This window comes from Myxine glutinosa, chromosome 1 (genome assembly GCF_964187855.1).
Source record: "Myxine glutinosa chromosome 1, kmMyxGlut1.1, whole genome shotgun sequence".
Classification (NCBI taxonomy): domain Eukaryota; kingdom Metazoa; phylum Chordata; class Myxini; order Myxiniformes; family Myxinidae; genus Myxine; species Myxine glutinosa.
Genome location: NC_136261.1, coordinates 411,258,555 through 411,283,744, shown reverse-complemented (window position 1 = coordinate 411,283,744; position 25,190 = coordinate 411,258,555). Strand labels below are relative to the sequence as shown.

General features: G+C 42.0%; 1 protein-coding gene across 1 annotated transcript in view; it reads right to left on the bottom strand.

Annotated features, from left to right (window-relative positions):
• Positions 1–296: 296 nt before the first annotated feature.
• Positions 297–25,190, bottom strand: part of LOC137417681 (NACHT, LRR and PYD domains-containing protein 12-like) — a 229,634-nt gene continuing 204,740 nt past the window's right edge. The window contains exon 24 of the mRNA XM_078770500.1: positions 297–352. The gene's annotated coding sequence lies outside the window, so the exon portion shown is untranslated. The remainder of the gene's footprint in view (positions 353–25,190) is intronic.

The window sequence follows — 25,190 nt, the reverse complement described above, 5'->3', positions numbered from 1 at the left end:
TTGGTGGAGGAAGCCGCAGTGCCCGGAGAGAACCAGTCCTGACAGCGACTGAAGTTAGAAGACTACACACATACTGTGAAAACGTATGTTAAGCCCAGTTAAAATTTCTTAAAATAGTAATATACAGTTTCTGAAATAGTGGCGCATGACGCTCGAGTGTCAAGTTCCATGGCAATGACTGTGTAACTGTAACCTACCGACCGTCACACCAAGTGTAACCGCTGGAGTTCAGATTATGAAGAAGAGGAACCGCAGGGGCTAGAATTGTGAAGAAGAGGAACACCGTGCAAATAGGATTACAGGAAACCTTTGGTCTCGCACAGAAAGCGTTTTATTCGTTGACTCCGTGAAACTACAACATGAGAAACAAACAGCAAATTACTAACGAATATCCATTATTGCAGATCACATCATTCGGCTTCAATACAAACAATCAATGTCATACAGCAGATTGTCGTTCTGCACGAGAAATCAGCAATGGCGAAATACAAACCGTTTGCAAAGCATTGACCTCACAAAGCGGCAAATTTACATAAAATCAATGTCTTACAGCTTAAGCAGTAAATGTATTATGTATCAAAGAAACAAATGAAATTGCATACCAACTTTGGATCCTCAGCTAATCTTTTTCAGAGTTCAATGTTTAACCTCTTCACCGATCCGATCACGTGTACCTTCTTAAGTTACAATCCGAAGTTTACACGATCACCCGGAAGTTCTTCATCGTTGTTGAATACTTCCTCTTTCCGCGCATCGTTCTTCTCCCTCTTTGTTATAATATTGTTTATGACGTCAGCAATTTGTATGCATCGCCACATTACAGACCGAAAATAAATGTGAAGTTAAAGAAGAAGCAGGGACTGCTTCCGGGTGAGGAATGAACCACGTGCGAGTGACGCTGCTCTGTCTGTAATGGCGGCTTAACACAAATGCATAATGGTCACGTGCCCAAGGGAACCCAAATTTGATGACGTCATGCAATGCAACCCGAGATCACGAGAGATGCGAGATATCGCGACACCGATCGTGGTCCACAATGTTTCGAGATGAGACCGAGGATGGTGTCACTTTACCCACAAAACACATCACCTTGTGAGTGGTGATAAACACAGCGTAAAGGGAATGCTCAATCTCGAGGAAAGAAAGCATGGTCACGTGATTAATCTATTTTTAAAAAACGTTTTCCCCTGATGTTTAAATAGATGGGACTATTGTGAAATGAAGGGGGTGAAATTAGTATTGGTAAAAAAGCAGGTAAAGTGGAACAATGAATAACTCATTGAATGTATACAAATGTAACAATCATCACATTAAAATTCTAAAATTGCTATTGTTAATACATATCGATATTGTTCATCAAATGCACATTATAATAGATTGTACTCGTACCCGACTGCAAAGCCGCAATGAGCCGGCGAAGCCAAAGCCTCTTGCCACTATTTTACCCATCACTGTGGCATCAGTAGGTTAGGTAGTTGGTAGTAGGTAGTATTGAAGGAGATTATTGAAGTAGGTACCGTACCGAGCTCAAAATGACACCATTTGCATTCTGGATGAGATTAAAATTGATAAAATTTACTTCTTGATTAATTCGGTGAATTCTGTCTCAACTTCGGATATTTCCGGCCGTGAAAAACTATACCCTACGGCCGCGAGATTTCTAAAAAATAGTTCTTCATCAATTTTAGAATATTTGACACCGTTTTCACCCTCCGAAACGCGTAATAAGATTTTTTGAAATCATTTTTGAAATGCTCGAATCTCATTGGTTCCGGTGTTTGGTGACGATTTTCGTTGAAGATAACGACGTTGGTTTTAAAGTATTTTAATTACACATTAGAGGTGCATCAGATGGTGAATCAAACAAAGACGGGTGAAACAAACTCCTATTGAACGTTTTCTCAATTTTTTTATGCAAACTTCCGCATCCGGACGATGGCGGCCTCCATTGAGTGATTTGCTTTTAGAAATATTTTTTCAAATGCTCGCATCTCATTGGTTCCGGTGTTTGGTGTCGATTTTCGTTGAAGAAAACGAGGTTGGTCTTAACGTATTTTAATTACAAATTAGAGGTGCATAAGGATGCGAATCAAACAAATATGGGTGAAAGAAACTCCTATTGAACGTTTTTCAATTTGTTATGCATACTTCCGCATCCGCAAGATGGCGGCCTCCATTGCGCTTCGGAATTCTCAAGCCAAGGGATACAGCATAATCTGGTTTTCGACATAATACGTACGTGTTTATTGACAACACCGGCTTCGCCGGCTATAATTACAAATTAGAGGTGCATCAGATTATGAATCAAACAAAGACGGGTGAAACAAACTCCTATTGAACCTTTTTCAATTTGTTATGCATACTTCCGCATCCGCAAGATGGCGGCCTCCATTGAGCGATTTGGTGTGTCACAGCTTCGGAATTCTCAAGCCAAGGGATCCAGCATAATCTGGTTTTCAACATAATACGTACGTGTTTATTGACAACAACGGCTCCGCCGGCTATAAAGTATTTTAATTACACATTAGAGGTGCATCAGATTGTGAATCAAACAACGACGAGTGAAACAAACTCCTATTGAACGTTTTCTCAATTTTTTTATGCAAACTTCTGTATCCGGACGATGGCGGCCTCCATTGAGTGATTTGGTTTTAGAAATATTTTTTCAAATGCTCGAATCTCATTAGTTCCGGTGTTTGGTGACGATTTTCGTTGAAGATAACCAGGCCCGTGCGGGCCGAGGTTGGTCTTAAAGTATTTTAATTACAAATTAGAGGTGCATAAGATTGTGAATCAAACAAAGACGGGTGAAACAAACTCCTATTGAACCTTTTTCAATTTGTTATGCATACTTCCGCATCCGCAAGATGGCGGCCTCCATTGAGCGATCTGGTGTGTCACAGCTTCGGAATTCTCAAGCCAAGGGATCCAGCATAATCTGGTTTTCAACATAATACGTACGCATTTATTCACAACACCGGCGCCGCCGGCTACAATGACAAAAGAAGGTTCATTCGTAAATGGAATAACCCGTGAATTCTGTGGAACGTTGCGGTTTTAAAAATCAGAACTCCTGTCCTGAGTATGATGATGCAACCAAACTACCCGAGGATGATGATGCAACCAACTACCCGAGGATGATGATGCAACCAAACTACCCGAGGCTGATGATGCAACGAAAGTACCTTCGGATGATACACCCAAACTACCCAAAGATGATGATGCAACCAAAGTTGCCCGAGGATGATGATGCAACCAAACGACCTGAGCAGTGACGAAAAGCGAAAAATAGCTCAACTGGAACAGCACTTGGTGGAGAGCACACCTGCACCAGGTGAACAGTTTCTGTTTTGTTAGATCGGACACGAATACCTCCGATCTGGATCCCACTTGAACCAAAACCGAATCGCTTGTTCTTGTCTCTTCTCGTGGTGTAGGAGGAAAATCTTTCATTTGTATGGACTGGCCTTACTCATCCTGCATGTTTAGGCCCACCTCAAAGTGCTGCCATGCCTGTACCGTACTTTCAGCAGATATTTGTGTTCTCATGTTCACGTATATAATTCAATTGAAATAAAATAACGATTTTAAAGACGTAGAATTATTTTTTTTTTACGGAATTTTACCGCCGTTGATGCAGCGTCTTTTACAATTTACACCACCTTATTTAACAGGTTTCATTAGTTTTTTGTGCCCGTTGTTTGTGTCCTCCAGGACATCATTGAAAACAGTTAGTTTCCTGTTTGGAATGATTTTAAGTTTTCCTTGACTTCCAGACAGTAACAAACTTCTCTCCTCTCTGGGAATGCGCGATCGGGACAAATTCAGAGCCAAAGTTCTGCTGAACTTGCAGGTTATTTTTCCGATTCATGTTCAACAAAAAACATTCAATTGAAATTAAGTTGATCCTCGATCATAAAGTGAAGTTTGTTGACAGACAAAGTGAACTGATTGATTAATGCCGCTTTTCACTTTTAAAGTGTGAGGTAAAAAACTTGGCTAAAACAAGAAAAGTTCCGGGATCTCTGAGGACCCTGGACTAGATGGCATCTGTCCACGTTGGACCTCACTGTGGATGCCCGGGGATCTCCGAGGACCCTGGACTAGATGGGATCCATCCACGTGGGACTTCTCTGTGGATGCCCGGGGATCTCTGAGGACCCTGGACGAGATGGGATCCGTCCAGATGGGACCTCTCTGTGGATGCCCAGGGATCTCTGAGGACGCTGGACGAGATGGGATCTGTCCATGTGGGAGCTCTCCGTGGATGCCGAGAGCAAATTGGATCCCGTCCATGTGGGACCTCTCCGTGGATGCCCCAGGATCTCTAAGGATCCCGGAGCAGATGGGATCCGTCCACGTGGGACCTCTCTGTGGATGCCCGGGGATCTCTGAGGACCCTGGACGAGATGGGATCTGTCAATGTGGGAGCTCTCCGTGGATGCCGAGAGCAAATTGGATCCCGTCCATGTGGGACCTCTCCGTGGATGCCGGGGGATCTCTGAGGACCGTGGACTAGATGGGATCTGTCTATGTGGGACCTCTCAGTGGATGCCCCAGGATCTCTAAGGGTCCCGGAGTAGATGGGATCCCGTCCACGTGGGAGCTCTCCGTGGATGCCGAGAGCAGATGGGATCACGTCCATGTGGGTCCTCTCCGTGGATGCCCCGGGATCTCTGAGAACCCCAGAGGAAATGGTGATCCCGTCCATGTGCGACCTCTCCAAGAGCAGATGGGATCACTTGTCCACAGAATCCAAGACTCCTTTTAATCACATTGAGACACTTTTAACGAAACTCATTCTTGCATATTGGCATAAAATAAAATAATTAATTTTGTTCAATTTTGATGAAATATATTACTGTCATTAAAAGAGAAATGACATAAAAGACAATGGAGAAAATAACATTTATTTCATGGTAAACTCCACCACATTCGAAGTCTGTATTTTGTGTTGTTTGTAATCTCAACACCATCAACTAATCACAAATTTAGTGTTGAGTTATTTTTATGTGAAAGTAATCAGGCTACAGATTCGTTTGAGTGTTACAATCAAACAAAATATAACATAAGCGTATAGAAATAAAGGAACACGATTAAAAATGAAACGGGGAATCATAATACAACCTGTAATGTCACATTTCAAAATGAATGTCGTGTACAGTTTTCAATTCCAGCACCAACACATAAAGAGCAGTCCAACACAAGCAAGGAAATTCCAAAATGTCAATAACTCCAAACTGACAGGATGAACCCCTTTTTCATTCATAGTCCTTGCTCAGATCGAGAGGGTGTTCTTGTCAGACATCTACTTCTGGATCCTCAAGGTCATGCACCGCCACTGAGTGAGCTTCAGACGTCTCGTACTTCCATATCCTGAAGTCAAACGCCAGTCTTTCTTTCATGGAGCACCACTCGATGAAGGCCGTGTCATCGTCAAAGTCTTGGAAGTGAGAGGTTTCGGAGTTAAAAGTTATCAATCAATCAAAATTCTCAACTCTCAAGGAATTCCTATTGTCTGTCTTTATTGCATTGTACTTCAGAATACCACGTTCACCATTAACAGAGGTGACTGGAACGGTGAGACCGACAGCTACAAGCCGAGTCACATTGGGATAATCACCTGGATTCGTCTTTCGGAACCGTGAATAAAACTCCTGCGTTCACCTGAACTTGGAAACGACGTTTTGCAACGATGTCCTCCCCAGTCTTGCTGCCTCGGGGATCAATCGGTCTGTCGTGATTTTTTCCAATTCAAGAGCTTTCCTCTTCCGTAGAGATCAACAAGTCCGTCAAACTCGCCATTAGCTTCTTCCCCGGAAATTATTATTGGAGAAAATATGTCAAAAGCACTCATTATCTATTAGTCTGGAAATGTTGTTTCCATCCTGGTTATAATGTCACCCAGAAACAAGATCCACGTGTCGATCTGCTTCTTCAGCTCTCTCATGTAGGGCCCACCCATGTGACCCAAGGACTGCAACACAAAGATCCACGTGCCGATCTGCTTCTTCAGCTCTCTCATGTAGGGCCCACCCATGTGACCCAAGGACTGCAACACAAAGATCCACGTGCTGATCTGCTTCTTCAGCTGCTGGCAACTTGGATTTGCCACCAGTATGCTCTTTCTCAAGATGCCAAGGAAGCGGATTGCATCGGCCAAGAAGTGCGTAAGCATGGAAAATTTTGTAAGTTGCGATATCCTTTTCTATATAGAATCGAGGCTCGGGAAAGAGCTAACATTTATCACAAAAAAAAAGATTTCAAACAGACAAACAAAATATATAAAAAGAGGGAGCGGCAGACAAGATGGGGAGAGAAAGGGTAGCACACAAACACAACATTTGAGAGCAGGGACATCGGGAGATGTGTGGGAGGGAGAGGGCTTGGGGGAGGAGGCGTGGGAAGGGGAGGGTGGGAGAAGAATAAAACACAAGGACACCAAGGACTTCCAGGAAAGAAGTTGGTATTTCAAAAAAGTGATACACGGTCTGGCACCCAGCTCTGGCAGGTCGATACGGTCTGGCACCCAGCTCTGCTCACCAAACTCTCCTCCTATGGTATCCATGGAAATCTACACTCATGGCTTGCGGACTTCCTCTCTGGTCGAAGGCAACGTGTGGCCCTGAATGGATTTCTCTCATCTCCCCTTCCTGTTCTGGCTGGAGTTCCCCAAGGTAGTGTTCTGGGCCCTGTGCTATTTCTGGTCTTCATCAATGATCTCTCCGACTCTCTGGAAAATCCTCTCTATTTCTTTGCTGATGACTCCACTATCTGCCGCTCCATTCCTCATCCCTCAGGTCGGCAGTCTGCAGCCTCCTCACTCTCTGCAGACCTGGAAAAAATTACAGACTGGTCAAACAAGTGGAACATGTCTTTCAATCCTGACAAATCTCACACTCTTACAATGTCTCTCCGAAAGGACCGACTGGAAAACCATCCCATCTACTTTCTCAACAATCCTCTCCAAGAAGTTCTGTCGCTCAAGCTTTTGGGTCTCACTATCTGCCATGATCTTTCTTGGGAAAACCACATTTCCAAGCTGGCCTCCAAAGCCAGTCGCCGACTGGGCATCCTCCGTCGTGCGAAGTCCTTCCTTGGCACACCTGAGCTCCTAGCCACATACAAGGCTATCATCCGCAGCTCAATGGAATACTGTTCCCCCCTCTGGGCTGGTGCTCCTGCCTCACACCAAGCTCGGCTTCACGCTGTTGAAACCAAAGCTTTCAGAATCATTGGAATCTCCTGCGATGAAGGTAACTCCGAGGGCCTTTCACTCACTCACCGCAGGCAGGTTGGTGGTCTTTCTGTCTTCTACCGACTCCTCTCCGGCCTTGCTCCCCCAGCTCTCTCTGTGCTCTGTCCCCCCAATATTCCTTCAGGTCGCACAAGATCTGCCTGCAACCCTCTTATGGTTAAACTGCCAAAATCTAGGCTCTCTGCTCACCTTCACTCTTTCATTCCCCTTTTCTCCCTCCTCTTGAACAAACTCCCCCACTCCCTTCAACCCCACTCCTCCCTCCAGGTCTTTAAAACAGCTGTTCACCACCATCTCTTATCCTCTCCCATCCAAAACCTTGATCTTTTTTACCCCCACTAATTCACCCCAGATACACTTTTTTTTGAAATTCCAACTTCTTTCCTGGAAGTCCTTGCAGTGTTCATATGTTTTATACCTCTCCCACCTCCCCCAAAGCCCTCCCACTCCCACATTTCTCCCGATGTCCCTGCTCTCAAATGTTGTGTTTGTGTCCTTCCCCCTCTCACCCCATCTTGTCTGCCGCTCCCCTTCTTTTTTGTGTTTTGTGTGTCGGTTTGACTTTTTGTGTGATTGATGTTAGCTCTTTCACGAGCCTCGATCTTGTATGCAAAAAAAAGAAAAGAAAAAAAGTGGATTTGGGGTGAAATTAGCGGGGGTAGAAAAGATCAAGGTTTTGGATGGGGGAGGATAAGAGATGGTGGTGAACAGCCGTTTTGAAGACCTGGAGGGAGGAGTGGGAGTGAAGAGAGTGAGGGAGTTTGTTCCAGAGGCGGGAGAAAAGAGGAATGAAGGAGTGAAGGTGAGGTGAAGGTGAAGGTAAAGGTCCTTGGCCAGGTCTATCAATTACGTTTTCCCTGTGGAATCTGAATGATCCTCTATAGCTGCACGAATAGCGATGATTTTGTTGATGGGATGAACCGAGCGATGTCCTGCGTCCTGTCGCAGAACTACAACCACCTGCAGCAGATGTGTTTAAAAAAAAAACATTTTATTTTTCAGGAAATTTGTTTGTTGTTTATAAACACTCAAGATAACCCGTCAAGACACACAATAAATATCGAGACAAAACGTAACGATTTAAGCTTTCAATTTCTGCATTACATTCAACAAATTACGTTCAATTTCGCTAATGATAACGAAAATGGCGAGGCAACAATCGATAAAGGTAACCAAGGATCAATGCGTTTTATTCAGTGATTGCGCAGACAAGGTAACGTCTCCCCTTAATAATCGAGCTAATTCCTACAATTATTGATCGACATTCTGAAGTTATTTCAGGCATTCCATGTTGCATTATGAACCCACCTGGCGGAGAAGACTCGTTTAATCTCGGTCACCTGTTGGGAGTGAAGCTCCTTGCTGGTTTCCAGTGTCCGAGTGACTTTGGAAGAGTTCTTCATCGCCCAGGTGAAGGTGCTGAGGCTCCCGATGTACTTTTGGATCTCCAGGATTTGATTTCCCGCATTCTTTGCAGCGAGTTGCATTTGATGTGCCACACAGAGGTTGCCAATCAGGAATGGAGCAATCATTACTCCCACCAGGGAGTAATGCATTTGATCGTGTCCGTCCGTGTGTGTGTTTGTGTGTTCGTGTGTTTGTGTACAATATATCTGCAAAAGTTCTGAACGGATTTGGATGAATGTTGGTGGGATGATTGCCCTCGGGATAAGGAAGAATTGATTAGTTTTTGGTGAATCTCAGGATATTATTCCGGATCCAGGAATTTTTTGAAGGATGTTTTTGCCATTGGAAGATAGGCCTCAGCAGCGGCCACCCACGGCGGGATTACGCGCTCTACTGAGTGGCGTTCTAGTTTTGAAACTGGAGTGGGTTTAGGTTGGGGGGAAGAAAACAAATCAATATAAATGGTTGATGTATCAATGAAGATGATCATTACCTCCGCCATTAAAGGTGGATGGAGGTTCTGCTTTCATCCCTGTCTGTTTGCCTGTGAACAAAATATCTCAAGAAGTTGTGGACGGATTCGGACGACATTTGGCAGATATGTAGCTCATGTGACAAGGACGAAACGATTAGATTTTGGTGAAGATCCGGATTCGCATCCGGCTACTACAATTTTTAAAAGTGATTCTTCACCATTGGGAGATCGGGCCAAAAACGATACATCGCACGATATCTCAAAAAGTTGTGGACGGATTTGGACAAAACTTGGTGGACATATTGGGTGTCTGACAAGGACGATTTGATTCGATTTTGGTGAAGATGTGAGTATGGATTCGGATATGAAAATTATTTCTTTTTAAGTGATTCTTCACCATTGGGAGACAGGGCCAAAAACGATACATAGCAGGATATCTCAAAAAGTTATGGATGGATTTGGACGAAATTTTTTGGAAAGGTAATGCAGTATGCTCTCCACTGAGTGCCGTTCTAGTTTTTGTTGTTATCATGGAGAACACGTACTTATTTACAACACCAGTCCGAGAATCGCGCGTCACTGAAGCTCCATCTGTAACCATTCCAACCATTTTGTAAATTTCCAGTCCCTTTTCATTCAGCAGCTCTTTTATCACATGAAAGTTGCAATCCGCACCTGTCGTATATCATTCCCAAACACCAAGGGAACGACTCTCTGGCTTTCCACTGTTTGGTGATCGGTAGCGGATATACACGATGATTATGGACTTGTTTGTGGAGCCTGCAGCGTCATGAGCTTCCATAGAATAGCAGTAGTTGTGATGACATCGCTCTGTCATTTCTTGTCAATTTCCATTTTAAGATCCTGCTGGAGATCAACCACACTATCACGATGGGAGTAGTGGTCATCTTAGTGCAATCCTCGCTCAAACGTTCTCAACTCTGATGCTCCCTGGAATGGGGAAAATATCAGCAAGATTAGAGCAGACGATCAAATAAATCTGGACATTTTAATTGCCAGATAAAGTGCGATATTTATAGTTAGGTCCAAAACTTCAATTCCGTGACCATTTTCTGGCTAGTAAGGTTTGACGATTGATTTGACTTCTATTGACATTTTATAACAAAAATAGCCTCTATGTCCCTCCCAAAAATCCCGGCATTTTTCGCCAGAGGCCCGAATCCAAGATGACCGCCGGCACTATCTTGAAAAATTATGTTTTGAACCAAAACACCTAGAATCACGTACAAAGACACTTTTTTGGGTAATTTGACCACGAGGATTCCGAATCTGACATTAGTTTGACGTTATGACATTATTTTGACCCAGAAATCCAAGATGGCCACCATCCAGTAGAGCAAAAATGCAACTTTTAAATGGGAGAACATATGATCATGAATTAACACATTATTTTGGCTAAATCTATACTGGCCACGGAATTGAGGTCCTGATTAGTGAATTGCTATTTTCTTGTTTTTTATTTGTCTGTGTGTGTAATGTCATATACTTATTTCTGTCTTTCCAGGGAGTATACGAGCGAATGAGACGGCACTGAGAAGCGCAGTATTCAGAAGATAGCTGTCAAGAGAATGTCCACCGTTCCGTGTGTCCTCCAGTGTGGCGGGCTTTGCAATGAAGCCACTGATGTCGTTACCTCCGTTGAGAGTTGGGAAAATCTCAAGAAAAAAGCCCTGTTATGGAGCGGTCTTGACAAGTTCGGAGACGTTTATGCAACAGTCAATTGGGATAATGGTCCAGGCAGACAATGTGTCCATAAATCATGTAGGCTGACCTTATGGAATGCTAATAAACTGGAGCAGGCCAAGACAAGACAGAAAAAACGAGAAGTCAAGGAATGCCAATCTCAGTCTTCGTCCATGTCTGAGGCTTTCCCCCCGGCTGCTTCTCCACCTGCCAAGCGGCTGCGATCAAGTGTAGAAGGGCTGATACATGAAAAAACAAAATGTGTCTGGTGCTGTAAACCGGAGTCGGCAAAGCACTGTCAGGGAATTTACTGGGGGACTCACAGGACTCCAAAGACCGGACACAGGTTACAAAAGGTCTCGTTTATTAAACTGTATTCACTTCATCCAATTACCAAAATGATACCGCATAATATAATGGATCAGGTTAGCTCTTTTCGCTGGTCCTTCTCTCCATCCGACACTCCCGTTCGGTCAGCGCTTCACGTAGCAAGTACTCGTTCATTCCATCGTTCCGTCAGGCAGGGCCTCTGAGGACAAGTGTACTTTACTCAACGTTTGCTCTCGTTATATCGCCAAACTGGACTTAATCTCCTCTCCGCTAATGTCCCGGGGTCATGCATCGCACCGAGTCCTGGCATCAGCTCGCTCCCCTCCTGCTGTGTAAATGGAAATCACAGCAGGGGGGGGTGCTCTAGCCTGGGGCCTTGACCAGGTGTTTCAAGAGATTACATTGTTCATACACATAAAATGTATCTGCTTTGTTACCAGGTTAATTAATAAGTTACCAGGGCCAATCAATATGTTACACTGAGTTACACTTCCACAATTCCCTCATCTTTTTGTTTTTGTTTATATTAACCATTAATCTAAACATCAATATAAGTAAACAATCAATCACTACTAGTAAACATCATTACAAGTATAAGTAAATAATCAATCACTACTAGTAAACATCATTACAAGTATAAGTAAATAATCAATCACTTTGGTTATCAAATTCCCTTAGGCATACACCGTCATCCTGCAAGAATCACAAAACATTTCGTTGGTCATTGACTTCTTCCATATCGTTCAATCTATTGCATTTGCATCACAAATATATTTTCAAAACAACACTTCACCATCACCAAGATACAACAATTTCACTTCATTTTCAAGTTTTGTAAAGCATCTGCACCATCTGGCACAAAAACGTTTGCCTCCACACAAATGTTGACTTTGTTTGAAAGGAAGGGCTGATCACTTGTGTTTGAATCCAGGTATGAAACATTTTCTCCTAATGTCTTCATAGCTCCTGCACTACTTCGTGTAGGATTTCGCTGTTGTGGTAACACTGCGGAGTCATAGACTGACCCTTCTCTCCATGTAGCATTCTTGCCACTTTTTGCTGTGAACCATAATGATTCCTTGAACAAGGCCTTCGCCCAGTTGTAGTCGACTTGCCTCTTCCCTCATTATGAGTGGGCAGCAAGTATTGGTGTGACGTTGATTGGCCAGCAAGATGTGGAACAGGGATGCCGGATGCATCCACAATGATGTTGGGACCATGGTGTTCAGGTCATTCATGGTCCTTACCAGGAGCAACCAGCAGAATCGTGCACAGCTGTTGTGACAAGGGCACAGCCGTTTTTTGCAGCTCCATGCTGGTTCCCCGGACGTTGGTGAAGTAATAACATATGTCCCCGCATTTCACAGAGGTTGCAGGTAAAATGTCGTTGTCCTGCAACTTCTGATGTGGTGAATGTTCGAAGTCTTCGAACAAGAGTAAGTGATCGCCTTTCTTTCATATGTTGCAGTGTGATCCAGGCAAATGGTCACATAAATTTCCTTGGTGAAGGTAAGCATTCATCTCCAAGTTACACGGGAGAATGTCTTCATCATTCTTTGAGAAAGAGGGTGTATGCCACGATTAACTTCATTTTTTAGCCACAAATTTTCTTTCTCGAACTTCTTCCCAATTCCGTTAGCACTCCCTTCAAAATGTGATCTCGTCTTATCCTTATGCTCAGTCACATCTGAATCTGCTTTCCACACACACTGAATCAGATAGGGTACATCTTACCATGAAATCAGCATAATCATGTATATCTTCCGACAGTTTCACATTCAACAATTTGTTGTTTTTCCTTAACACAAAAAGTTATATTCATTTATATGCGTCACACAAATAATATTCAATCAGGTATGTATTTTATTACTAAACTAAGAATAGCATTGTATATGATTACAATCACAAACGGGAATACCTAATTCCCAACAACAATTTTCCCAAACCAACAAATTAAGCATAATGTATTACCATAATTCCTCTCCACTTTTTCTTTTCCTTTTTTTTTTTTTTTTTTTTTTTTTTTTCCTAACAGTGTGTCACTCGTGGTGATATGAGTTCATTGATATTGTAATTGACACAACTCATAACATTGTCGTTATGCCATTATCTTAATTCTACTGTTTATGTCGCCATAAAAGTCTTCCTTTTCTGGTTCCACATTTCTTTCCTCATTTGTCACTTCATGCGTTATCATCGTGTTGTTGGTTACCTTATTCAAACACACCGTCACTAAGGCTTTCAAGCAAGCCACCACTAAAATAATTGCCAATATAACTACTAAACCAACAAACAAGTCTGCTACTCCTTGTATATATTCATACCTATGACATAGTTATATGTCGATGACATTTAACATTATATACCAAACTAACAAGCTTCCTAAAAGGTAAATAAAGAAAATCCCTTAATATGTAACATAAATCAGATTATTTGTCTTACCCTGATCCCCCTATCTCCCGGGGTCGAACTAAATCCCCTAATCATGAGTGTAGTTGTGATACATTATCCCTCATGTTGCGCTAATATCAGTAGATAATGGTATGTCATGTAGGCAAATAAATGTCACTATCTTCCCTAATTTAAGTAGGAATATTAAATGTTGAATTTGTAATGTTTATCAATGCAAGGGGTGTTAAAATGTAATTCAAATGACTGTAAATCACTACTATCATTTATCTACCACTGAATGTTCTGCTGGGCTGCTAGGTGCAGCCTCATTTTCTGTGGGATCGTCCACCTTAGCCCCATGTGCTTGTTTGCAATGAGGGGCATGAATCCAACTTTCTATTTTGGGTCCATCTTTTTTTTTCTATTCTTATCAATCTCCTATGGTTTGTCATTTCGTTCCAAGATACCGCAACCAAAGGTTTTAACCAAAGCTCTACCAAACTATTTCCAATTTGAACAAAAAATGCCAGTGAAACAATGATTCGAAGAATTAACTTCAAGGGGTCAATAAATTTATTCTATAGCCAGATCTAATTTTCCCATCCAATAGTTTGCCTTGCCACATGTCATATTATAACACCTTAATAAACCTTCGAAAAAATGTTTCCCATCTCAACAAATTTCCTTTTTTACAAATAGCCATGTGTAACTTACGTATTTAACTACAATTTCCTCTCAATTTGTTTGGCCTAACTGGCCGCAACAGTGGCTGCCAGCATGCAGTACCGTTTTTTATCTACCAAGGAAGTGTTCCACACAAGACCTCTACCAAAATGTTGTTTGTAAAAAACAAATCTGGGATTTCTGATTACATGGATGCACACTCTCAGGACATTTTCAGGCTGCTGTTAACAATCCACTACGATGACTTAATTCCTTTACCCACAATCAAATAATTAGTACAAATTGAGGATATTATCCCTATCACATTCTTTTATAGATTCATTATGTTGGATCTAATTTTTTCCCAATAATTTTCCACTGCTGTAAGGCGGAACAATAGCTCTCATAAGTCTTAGTAATATCGTACTTAATTTGCCCAGCAGAGAATAATTTATTTACTATCCTTTCTCATCTGTTAACCAGTGACTTTGTTTAAACTCCAGAACTGAAAACCCACAATAGTTCAAACCAGCAAAATTTTCTTTACTATTTTCCCATATCATCTATGCCTAAAACACATCCATACATACAGCACAATTTATATGCTGATAAAATTCAAAAATTCAAAAATTCAAAAAAATGGAATCCCAAAATTACTCACAATTTTACTATTAATTAATGGCTGCTCATAACCCAGCACATCAAATTTTTTATATTCCATTTCCCTTGACAAAAGAGATAATGTTCATAATCAAATTATATTTCTATTTTATTTTACGGATTCTCTGGATATTCAATCCCATCCACATATCCCAATCCCATCCACATAAAACTATCCATTTCCAGACAGGCACACTGTCGGTGTCAACAATCTTGTAAGATTGATACACAAAAACACACACACACATGCATTATGCATATTTGTTTGCGTTGGAACCATTATTTACAGATCAGATGGGTGTCAATTTTATTTCAATTTCATAAAATTTGTCAGTCAAATCCAAAATGCTTATAGACAAATAAACCAAAAGTCCATTCTTAGAAAACCCTTATGATGTCACATTGAAATTACCCTTTCAGCCTTCACAATAATCTATCCAAATTTTGACTACACACCCATTTGCATGTCAGTCGACCATTGACCTATCAATCGTGCGGAACAATAGTCCGAAATTCCCACCTGATCATCATGTGACTCTTGTCACTTGGTTTGCCAAAAAAATTGCAACGCAATTGTTCCAAACTTTGTAAATTTAAAATTGCTGTGCCCAAAATAGAAGATCCAATTTTGGCATTTGATCAATTAATTATTAATTTGTTTAACAAGCAAAAAGAAAAAATGAATCATTCTTGCTCTGAAAACTTTTCAGACACAAGAATCATCGACAGTTATTCATGTTTGTCCAGTAATCGAATCTGTTGAGGCCAATCATCATTTGGGATTTGCAGCAATGAAGGCCTAATCATTGTCTGAGGTACCGGTAAGCACTGGTACCCTTGATCTTGGTTTGCCCCATGACCTTGTCTTCCTGTTGACATACGGACATCTTCTTCTCCAATGTCCCATCTTTCCACACTCGAAACACCGGTTTCTGTCGTTGTCTGATCTGTGCACCTGTGCACTTGTATTGCTGGGCTGCATCTCTACATCCCTGAGTTGCCACTGCAATCTCTCGTTATCTCCTGAAACACGAAAAAATTCTCTGTACCGTCCTTTTTGGGGAGACAACTGGAAATCAGATGGGACAACTGTGACTTTCATTCCTAATTTCGAGGGCAGTTGTGCATTTGTCTCCTCCACTGTATCCTGTATCCTTTTTATTTTAAGTTCTAGTTCCGTTATCCGTTCTTGCTGTTCCCGTTGTCTGGATTCACCATCCCAAAGATGGAATGCAAGCCAGTCTACCGTTAGATTCTGTCTCTTCCTGGCTTTCAATCTTTGTTCCAATCTTTCCAATCGACTTCGCTCAAATGTACCATCTCTTGGAAACTCCTCATCATGTCCCTTTGTCCACAAATACCAATTCTCGACCTGCCTTATAGCTTCGGCACCATAACGGTCGTACATATGATGTGTACAAGTACCTTTTTGTGGAATCTCTGGTTGTCCTTGTGTGTTCTTGCAGGCTCCATTTCCCATTCTGCCTTTTATCAAAGTAGCGTTGGATGTGTTGTAGCTTGTTCCAGGTTCCTCTAAAGCTTCACTCGTACCTCCAGGAAGGATCTCTCCACCTGTTCGCACGGTGATTTCCAGAGAATCTCCCTCAGCTGTGGCTTTTGCACAATCCAATCTCACAGATCAGTATTTGCAGATGAGCCGGAGGGTCAGTATGAAGTGGGTGAATCCTCAGGTGTCCGCTCTGTTTGACGGGGAAATCACACAATGGTAACCGCACATATATATCTGTATATAAACTCACCACCTTGCTCAATTTTCCCAGGTTGTCTCCACATTGATAATATCTCGCAAAGATATCAAAGCTTCTTTCTTGAGACCGCATTTTCATCAATCAAACAATCAATATATTCAATTCAATTTATTCAGTTCAATTTATGCAATTAAATTCAATCAATTAGATTCAATCAATTAACAATTCAATCAATTATTCAATTTCAATTAATTCATCAATATTCATCAATAAATCAAATTAATCATTTTGAATGACTCCTTGCATAAGCCCTTTCCCCAATGATGTCAGGACAGGTCCATCCATTGACTGAGATCGAATTTCATCGGTCGTCACCTCGGATTCGTACCTCATGTCAATTGATGAATCGCCGTCCTGTCCTAGGGTCATATCTGACATATTTTCCCATTTTGCCTGGTCTCCACAAATTTTCTTTGCAACCACTAAAGGCAACTCATCCTTCATTCGTGAGACAGCCAAAATGGATGGCAGATATTAAAGTTCTTTGGGAAAAATATCTCATCATTTTCCTTTTAATAGTACCCAAAATCTCTTGGCAATATAAATTTCGTAAAACTCCTGAAATGGGACTGTCAAATTCCTTCAATCATGCTAAATTTTGAAACTCCATCGCTTGTAATACCCAATTTATCCCATAGGGCTTGAAAGTTCTTTCCCAAGTTCATGCAATCATTCTGCATTTGAACCCTATGATATCATTCATAATAATCATCATGATTTTATAGTCATGGTCCTATCATAATCATCTATTTAAACGAACATTTCCTTTATCACCACAGCTATGTGGTATAATCAACAATAGAATAAAACTGTACATAGCAACAGGCTACCTCATGGCCACTTAGTATACCTATTGACAATAAGTCATAACAATATCGAATAATCATTGAACAATTCAAAAATCGCTCCCACTGCTCTAGCCGCAGCATCCGTGATATTTGTTTGCTCATTCCCTATTCCTGATTCGTCATCAAGGATCTCCATCATCAGACAGCGTACTTAATTCCGCATTTTAATGAGAATTCAACAGGAATTTACGACTCAAAGGAAAAAGAACGAGCAGACCTTTTGCAGGATGATCGTTACAAAATCGTTACATATATTAAAGTATTTCTAATGTCGACAAATCATATCTTAATTCTTGCAAGATTTGGTTCTTTGAATAAATCACAGCACCGGGAGAACCAGCTCCAAAAATGGATCTTTGTGTTTATTCAGCACCCTAGTAATTGGTTCTTTGTGTACTAATTACACAGCACCCAGGCCCCGCTCATATGGATCTTTGTGCAGCGCTACACAGCACCTGAGCAAAAGGGGTTTCATCTACATTTTCCCTATCTGGTGTACCATCCGTGATATTTGTCTGCTCATTCACTATTCCTGATTCGTCATCAAGGATCTCCATCATCACACAGCGTACTTAATTCCGCTTTTTAATGAGAGTTCAACAGGAATTTACGACTCAAAGGAAAAGAACGAGCAGACCTTTTGCAGGACGATAACTGGAATTAGTCGTGAAAATATATCCAAAATACTCAAAATAGACACCCACAAAAATCGTTTCCATTTAAAAAACATCGCCTTTACTGCTCCAGTCGCAGCATTTGTCACTTTGTTTGCTCATCCGCATGACCAAAACGAAATAAAGGGAGCTCAACCATTACACTGCGCTTTTAATGGCGCATGCCATAGAAACTCAACGCAATTTCGACTCGGCCAGCAAACGAGCAAATTGTGCAGGATGTTAACTGGAATTAGTCGTGAAAAATATATCCAAGTTCACAAAAATACACACCCACACAAATAAACAACATTTATTCCGTTTAACAGAACAAACATTTCCTCTATCATGACATGCATGTCTTCAAAATTATATGTCCAAGAGAAAAAGTAAAATTAATTAAAACTGCGGGCAGTGATGATCCGGGGACCATACCGCTCCATCCTGATTGGACGAGTGCGTGCTAGAGTCGTTAACAATGACAGTCCAGATCCGATTGTTCAAAATTTCAACTCAATCGATCGAAAAATGAACGCAGGGATGCATTTTAAAGGTGCAGTGGCACTAACTGAGTTGCCACGAATATGGCCACGAAATTGCCAATATGGCCATCACAAAATATTTTCCTTAATCAATTGGCTCACAGCATAACCAATCTGCAAGTATTTCATCCGAAGATGTATCTCTGAGGACTTTTAATTAAATAAGTCATTTATAAATCAACGAGTTAATTTATTAAATGACTAATCAATAAATCAATATTTTCCTTGACAGCCACCTCACCCGGTCAGTGTCATGTCCAAACATCAGCCTCCTCACTCAACAGGTGCCTGAGTTAATGTAATGCAATTACTGTAATAAGATTACTGCAATTACTGTAATGATTACTGTAATTACTGTAATTACCGGAACTGTAATTACTGTAATTACCTCAGGTAATTAGCATCAGCAAAACACAACATTTGAATGTTCCCAAAACGTTGGAGCAAAACGTTGCAACAACGAAAGTGAAACGTTGTGGCGACGTTGTGGAAACGTTTTACAACAACATTATTTCAATGTTGCAGGAAAGTAATGTGAAAAACGTTCCCAAAAATGTTCTCTCTTTTTCTGTCTCTCTTTCTGTCTGTCTGTGTCTCTCTCTCACTTTCTGTCTCTCTCTATGTGTCTGACTCTCATCTTTATCTCTGTTTGTCTCTATGTCTCTCTTTCTTTCTTTTTCTGTCTATCTCTCTCTGTCTGTCTCTCTTTCTCACTTTGTCTCACTCTGTCTATCTCTTTTTGTCTGTCTCTCTCTATGTGTCTGACTATCATCTTTATCTCTGTTTGTCTCTATGTCTCTCTTTCTTTCTTTTTCTGTCTATCTCTCTCTGTCTGTCTCTCTTTCTCACTTTGTCTCACTCTGTCTATCTCTTTTTGTCTGTCTCTCTCTATGTGTCTGACTATCATCTTTATCTCTGTTTGTCTCTATGTCTCTCTTTCTTTCTTTTTCTGTCTATTTCTCTCTGTCTGTCTCTCTCTATGTGTCTGACTATCATCTTTATCTCTGTTTGTCTCTATGTCTCTCTTTCTTTCTTTTTCTGTCTATCTCTCTCTGTCTGTCTCTCTTTCTCACTTTGTCTCACTCTGTCTATCTCTTTTTGTCTGTCTCTCTCTATGTGTCTGACTATCATCTTTATCTCTGTTTGTCTCTATGTCTCTCTTTCTTTCTTTTTCTGTCTATCTCTCTCTGTCTGTCTCTCTTTCTCCCTTTGTCTCACTCTGTCTATCTCTTTTTGTCTGTCTCTCTCTATGTGTCTGACTATCATCTTTATCTCTGTTTGTCTCTATGTCTCTCTTTCTTTCTTTTTCTGTCTATCTCTCTCTGTCTGTCTCTCTTTCTCACTTTGTCTCACTCTGTCTATCTCTTTTTGTCTGTCTCTCTCTATGTGTCTGACTATCATCTTTATCTCTGTTTGTCTCTATGTCTCTCTTTCTTTCTTTTTCTGTCTATCTCTCTCTGTCTGTCTCTCTTTCTCACTTTGTCTCACTCTGTCTATCTCTTTTTGTCTGTCTCTCTCTATGTGTCTGACTCTGACTATCATCTTTATCTCTGTTTGTCTCTATGTCTCTCTTTCTTTCTTTTTCTGTCTATCTCTCTCTGTGTGTCTCTCTTTCTCACTTTGTCTCACTCTGTCTATCTCTTTTTGTCTGTCTCTCTCTATGTGTCTGACTCTGACTATCATCTTTATCTCTGTTTGTCTCTATGTCTATCTTTCTTTCTTTTTCTGTCTATCTCTCTCTGTCTGTCTCTCTTTCTCCCTTTGTCTCACTCTGTCTATCTCTTTTTGTCTGTCTCTCTCTATGTGTCTGACTATCATCTTTATCTCTGTTTGTCTCTATGTCTCTCTTTCTTTCTTTTTCTGTCTATCTCTCTCTGTCTGTCTCTCTTTCTCCCTTTGTCTCACTCTGTCTATCTCTTTTTGTCTGTCTCTCTCTATGTGTCTGACTATCATCTTTATCTCTGTTTGTCTCTATGTCTCTCTTTCTTTCTTTTTCTGTCTATCTCTCTCTGTCTGTCTCTCTTTCTCACTTTGTCTCACTCTGTCTATCTCTTTTTGTCTGTCTCTCTCTATGTGTCTGACTATCATCTTTATCTCTGTTTGTCTCTATGTCTCTCTTTCTTTCTTTTTCTGTCTATCTCTCTCTGTCTGTCTCTCTTTCTCACTTTGTCTCACTCTGTCTATCTCTTTTTGTCTGTCTCTCTCTATGTGTCTGACTCTGACTATCATCTTTATCTCTGTTTGTCTCTATGTCTCTCTTTCTTTCTTTTTCTGTCTATCTCTCTCTGTCTGTCTCTCTTTCTCACTTTGTCTCACTCTGTCTATCTCTTTTTGTCTGTCTCTCTCTATGTGTCTGACTATCATCTTTATCTCTGTTTGTCTCTATGTCTCTCTTTCTTTCTTTTTCTGTCTATCTCTCTCTGTCTGTCTCTCTTTCTCACTTTGTCTCACTCTGTCTATCTCTTTTTGTCTGTCTCTCTCTATGTGTCTGACTCTGACTATCATCTTTATCTCTGTTTGTCTCTATGTCTCTCTTTCTTTCTTTTTCTGTCTATCTCTCTCTGTCTGTCTCTCTTTCTCACTTTGTCTCACTCTGTCTATCTCTTTTTGTCTGTCTCTCTCTATGTGTCTGACTATCATCTTTATCTCTGTTTGTCTCTATGTCTCTCTTTCTTTCTTTTTCTGTCTATCTCTCTCTGTCTGTCTCTCTTTCTCACTTTTTGTCTCACTCTGTCTATCTCTTTTTGTCTGTCTCTCTCTATGTGTCTGACTCTGACTATCATCTTTATCTCTGTTTGTCTCTATGTCTCTCTTTCTTTCTTTTTCTGTCTATCTCTCTCTGTCTGTCTCTCTTTCTCACTTTGTCTCTTTGGTCCATTCGCAAAGCCAAAACGAACGACCACAGAACCCTCGCCATTAATATCTATTGTAAGCGTGCCAAATCAATAAGTATCAATTTTTTTCTATGAGCCTCGACCAGAGAGTGGTTGCTACCCACAAACACTCGTCGCGAGCTGTTCCATTGTCTGTCGATTCCCATTCTGCTGTTTTTGTCTCATAATCAAGATAAATTTGGAACAGCCCTTAAATTAACACCAAGCAGATCAATTTTTATATTTAAATATAAAATCATTTCCTCATTAATTCATAATCATAAAATCATTTAATCCGTGTCACCCATGCTATTTATCTAGCAAATTTCGTCAAAAAAATACAACAAGTTTTAGTTATGGCGGGAAAACTGAAAAAAAAATTCTCTATTTAAAACGGGTGTACACGATTGTACACGTGTACGGACGGACCTTACCGAACCGGCAAACAAGTCGCTTCATGCACATCAGTGGTGCGTTTCTTCGTGGCGCGTGTCAGAAGAATTACACAGCGCAGGAAAAATACGTATTTACAGAAATCGTTAAAAAAAAAAAACTCGGATAATCGCTAAAATCGTTGTGGCCGGTGTACCATATTGGAAATATATATATATATAAATATAATTCCGTTTCCCGGTTCCCTGTCGCTCGCTGAGCGCCGATCAAGTCAAGTGCTTCGAACAAGTGCAAAAAAAAGTAGTACTTTATCCGTGTGCGAGTGGGTAAACGAGTGTACCGGCCTTACACGTCCTGGAAACAAGCGGTCGCAAGGTGCACACTTGCTCCGCCCGCTTCCAGGTCACAGTAAGGCCCTTTAATAACCAGCGCAAAGAAGCCCCAGATCACCTGCTCCCCCATGTATGTACCCATAACTTCCAAGTTCATAAATCATATTGAACAAGACAAGACACACTCACCTTTTAAAGAAGACTTGCTTGTACAATTGATCGCAGCGGTGCCTCCAAGATTGTCAGGGAATTTACTGGGGGACTCACAGGACTCCAAAGACCGGACACAGGTTACAAAAGGTCTCGTTTATTAAACTGTATTCACTTCATCCAATTACCAAAATGATACCGCATAATATAATGGATCAGGTTAGCTCTTTTCGCTGGTCCTTCTCTCCATCCGACACTCCCGTTCGGTCAGCGCTTCACGTAGCAAGTACTCGTTCATTCCATCGTTCCGTCGGGCAGGGCCTCTGAGGACAAGTGTACTTTACTCAACGTTTGCTCTCGTTATATCGCCAAACTGGACTTAATCTCCTCTCCGCTAATGTCCCGGGGTCATGCATCGCACCGAGTCCTGGCATCAGCTCGCTCCCCTCCTGCTGTGTAAATGGAAATCACAGCAGGGGGGGGGTGCTCTAGCCTGGGGCCTTGACCAGGTGTTTCAAGAGATTACATTGTTCATACACATAAAATGTATCTGCTTTGTTACCAGGTTAATTAATAAGTTACCAGGGCCAATCAATATGTTACACTGAGTTACACTTCCACAGCACCCAGAATCAAAGCTGTCCCTGATTTCGTATGATAATGCATGGGCAACGTTCAAGAGTCACACGGTGGTCCTCGAAGATCAGAGCATGCGAGACAGAATCAACTGTGTGATCGATTATGCAGCTGATGACCCATATGCGATTGAGATCAGATATCACAACAAATGCTGGTTGAAATATGTGCGTAGTTGCCAGAAAATGAGTGAAGATGACAAACTCCCACGCATGCACAATGTCAATCTCCGTGAGGCTCAGACTATCTTCTTTGACCACATCAGAACAGTTATCTTTGAGGAACGTGAGCTAAGGTCACTACAGAGCCTCCTCAAAGACTACAGCTCTATCATATCTCGGTATGGCTTCTCAACATCCAGCATCAAGTCATTCTTTATCAAAGATATCCTGACCCGGGAGTTTGAGGGCAAGATCGGCTTCCACTCCCGCCCTCAGAGAAACCAGAGCGACCTAGTCTATGACACGTCTGGGGGTGGTTCATATGTTGAAGCAGCACTCTCCGCCATCGGTGTTGGCAGTGAACAACTGGTGCACAATGTGGCTAAGCGGCTCAAGGATGATGTCAAGTCAATCAAACCCATCCCATGGCCGCCAAGAGTCGAGGAGCTAGAAGAGGAGGAAGAGCTCTCGCCTCTCATGGTGCAGCTGCTATCTGCTTTGCAGGGGAAGAAGGAGGTAGATCTGTCTCCCAGCACACTCTCTCTCACCTCTCTCATCACGCAGTACATTACAAAGCGACCCACCACTACCGCCATCAATGCCACCGTCACCCTTCATGGGATGACTCGCAGCAAGGAGCTTATTGACTCTTACTACAAGCTGGGCATGGGGATCAGCGACCCGAACGTGCTTCTCCTACACATTACCGATCAGCGACCCGAATGCAGCTTCCCATGCTGCAGGGAAGTCCTTCGTACTGACCTCTGGACCATGCATGACCTCGAGCGATGTTTGATCTGTCCTGATGAGATCGCTGAGGGAGAACCAAGCATTAGTATCATTGACAATGATGACTTTACCAACGACACGTTGACAGGAGGGGGTACTGCACACCGCTGTAACTGGATGTTTCTGCAGCGTCTAGAACGTCTTGTACCGGAATATGAGGCTAACATCCAGGATGAGCAAACACGCATCACAGACGCAAAGACTGTGTCACAGGCACTAACTGAGAAGGCATCTGAGATGCAGGTAGTTAAGCCGTATAGGACGATAAAACGTGGGGAGCCTCCCATCCGGCCAAAGCCCACTATGTTCTCATCAAGTACAAAGCATCAGTGCAAGCGGAGCATTTTTCATGCCCTTGCTCGTGTGGACGTGGATGGTGACCGCCCTGATGCAGCTGAGCAGGCTATCCCTTCATACAATGGGTTTTATGCTGGTTTAAATGCGGAGCAAGGGGAAGAGCAAGGCTTATTTTCATATGTCCTACAATCAACCGCCCAACAAGTCAGTTGTGAATGACATCATGGACAAGCTTTCTATCATCATTGCCACCAAGCACATGCCTTTCGCCTTCTTAGTGGGAGATCATCCCGTGTACGTCCTCATTACCCTGCTCAAGGCCGAGAACCTAAAGAAATACCATGACATTGTGCCCTTTCTAGGTCCCTTCCATACACAGTGTGTGATGATGAGTGCTATATACAAGCGCTACAACGGGAGTGAGTTAGGAGATGTACTCGTGGCAGCAGGAGTTATTGCCGAGGGCTCCGTTGATCGTGCGCTGAAAGGCAAGCATTACAAAAGGGGGCTGCGTTGCTTGAGGCTTATGTATGAGGTGCTCATGAGTCAGCTGGTGCAGGAGAGGCTCGTGCCCTGCCTGGCTGATGAGACGAGGGAGAACCTCGAGTTTCTGAGAGATACTAGTCTTTCCCAAGAATCCCGTGCTGCTGCTCATGCAGCACTGGAGGAGGATGCTGACCTGGACAGCCTTATCACTAACTTATTCATCCATGTGGAGGCCAGTGACATGGCAGACTACTGGAGGGACTTCCTGTCCATGACAGATGCACTAATGCAGAATGTCCACGCAGTCCATATCTGTAACTGGGACGAGTACGTCAGCTCTCTGCGCGCCATGCTGCCATGGATGGTAGCGTAC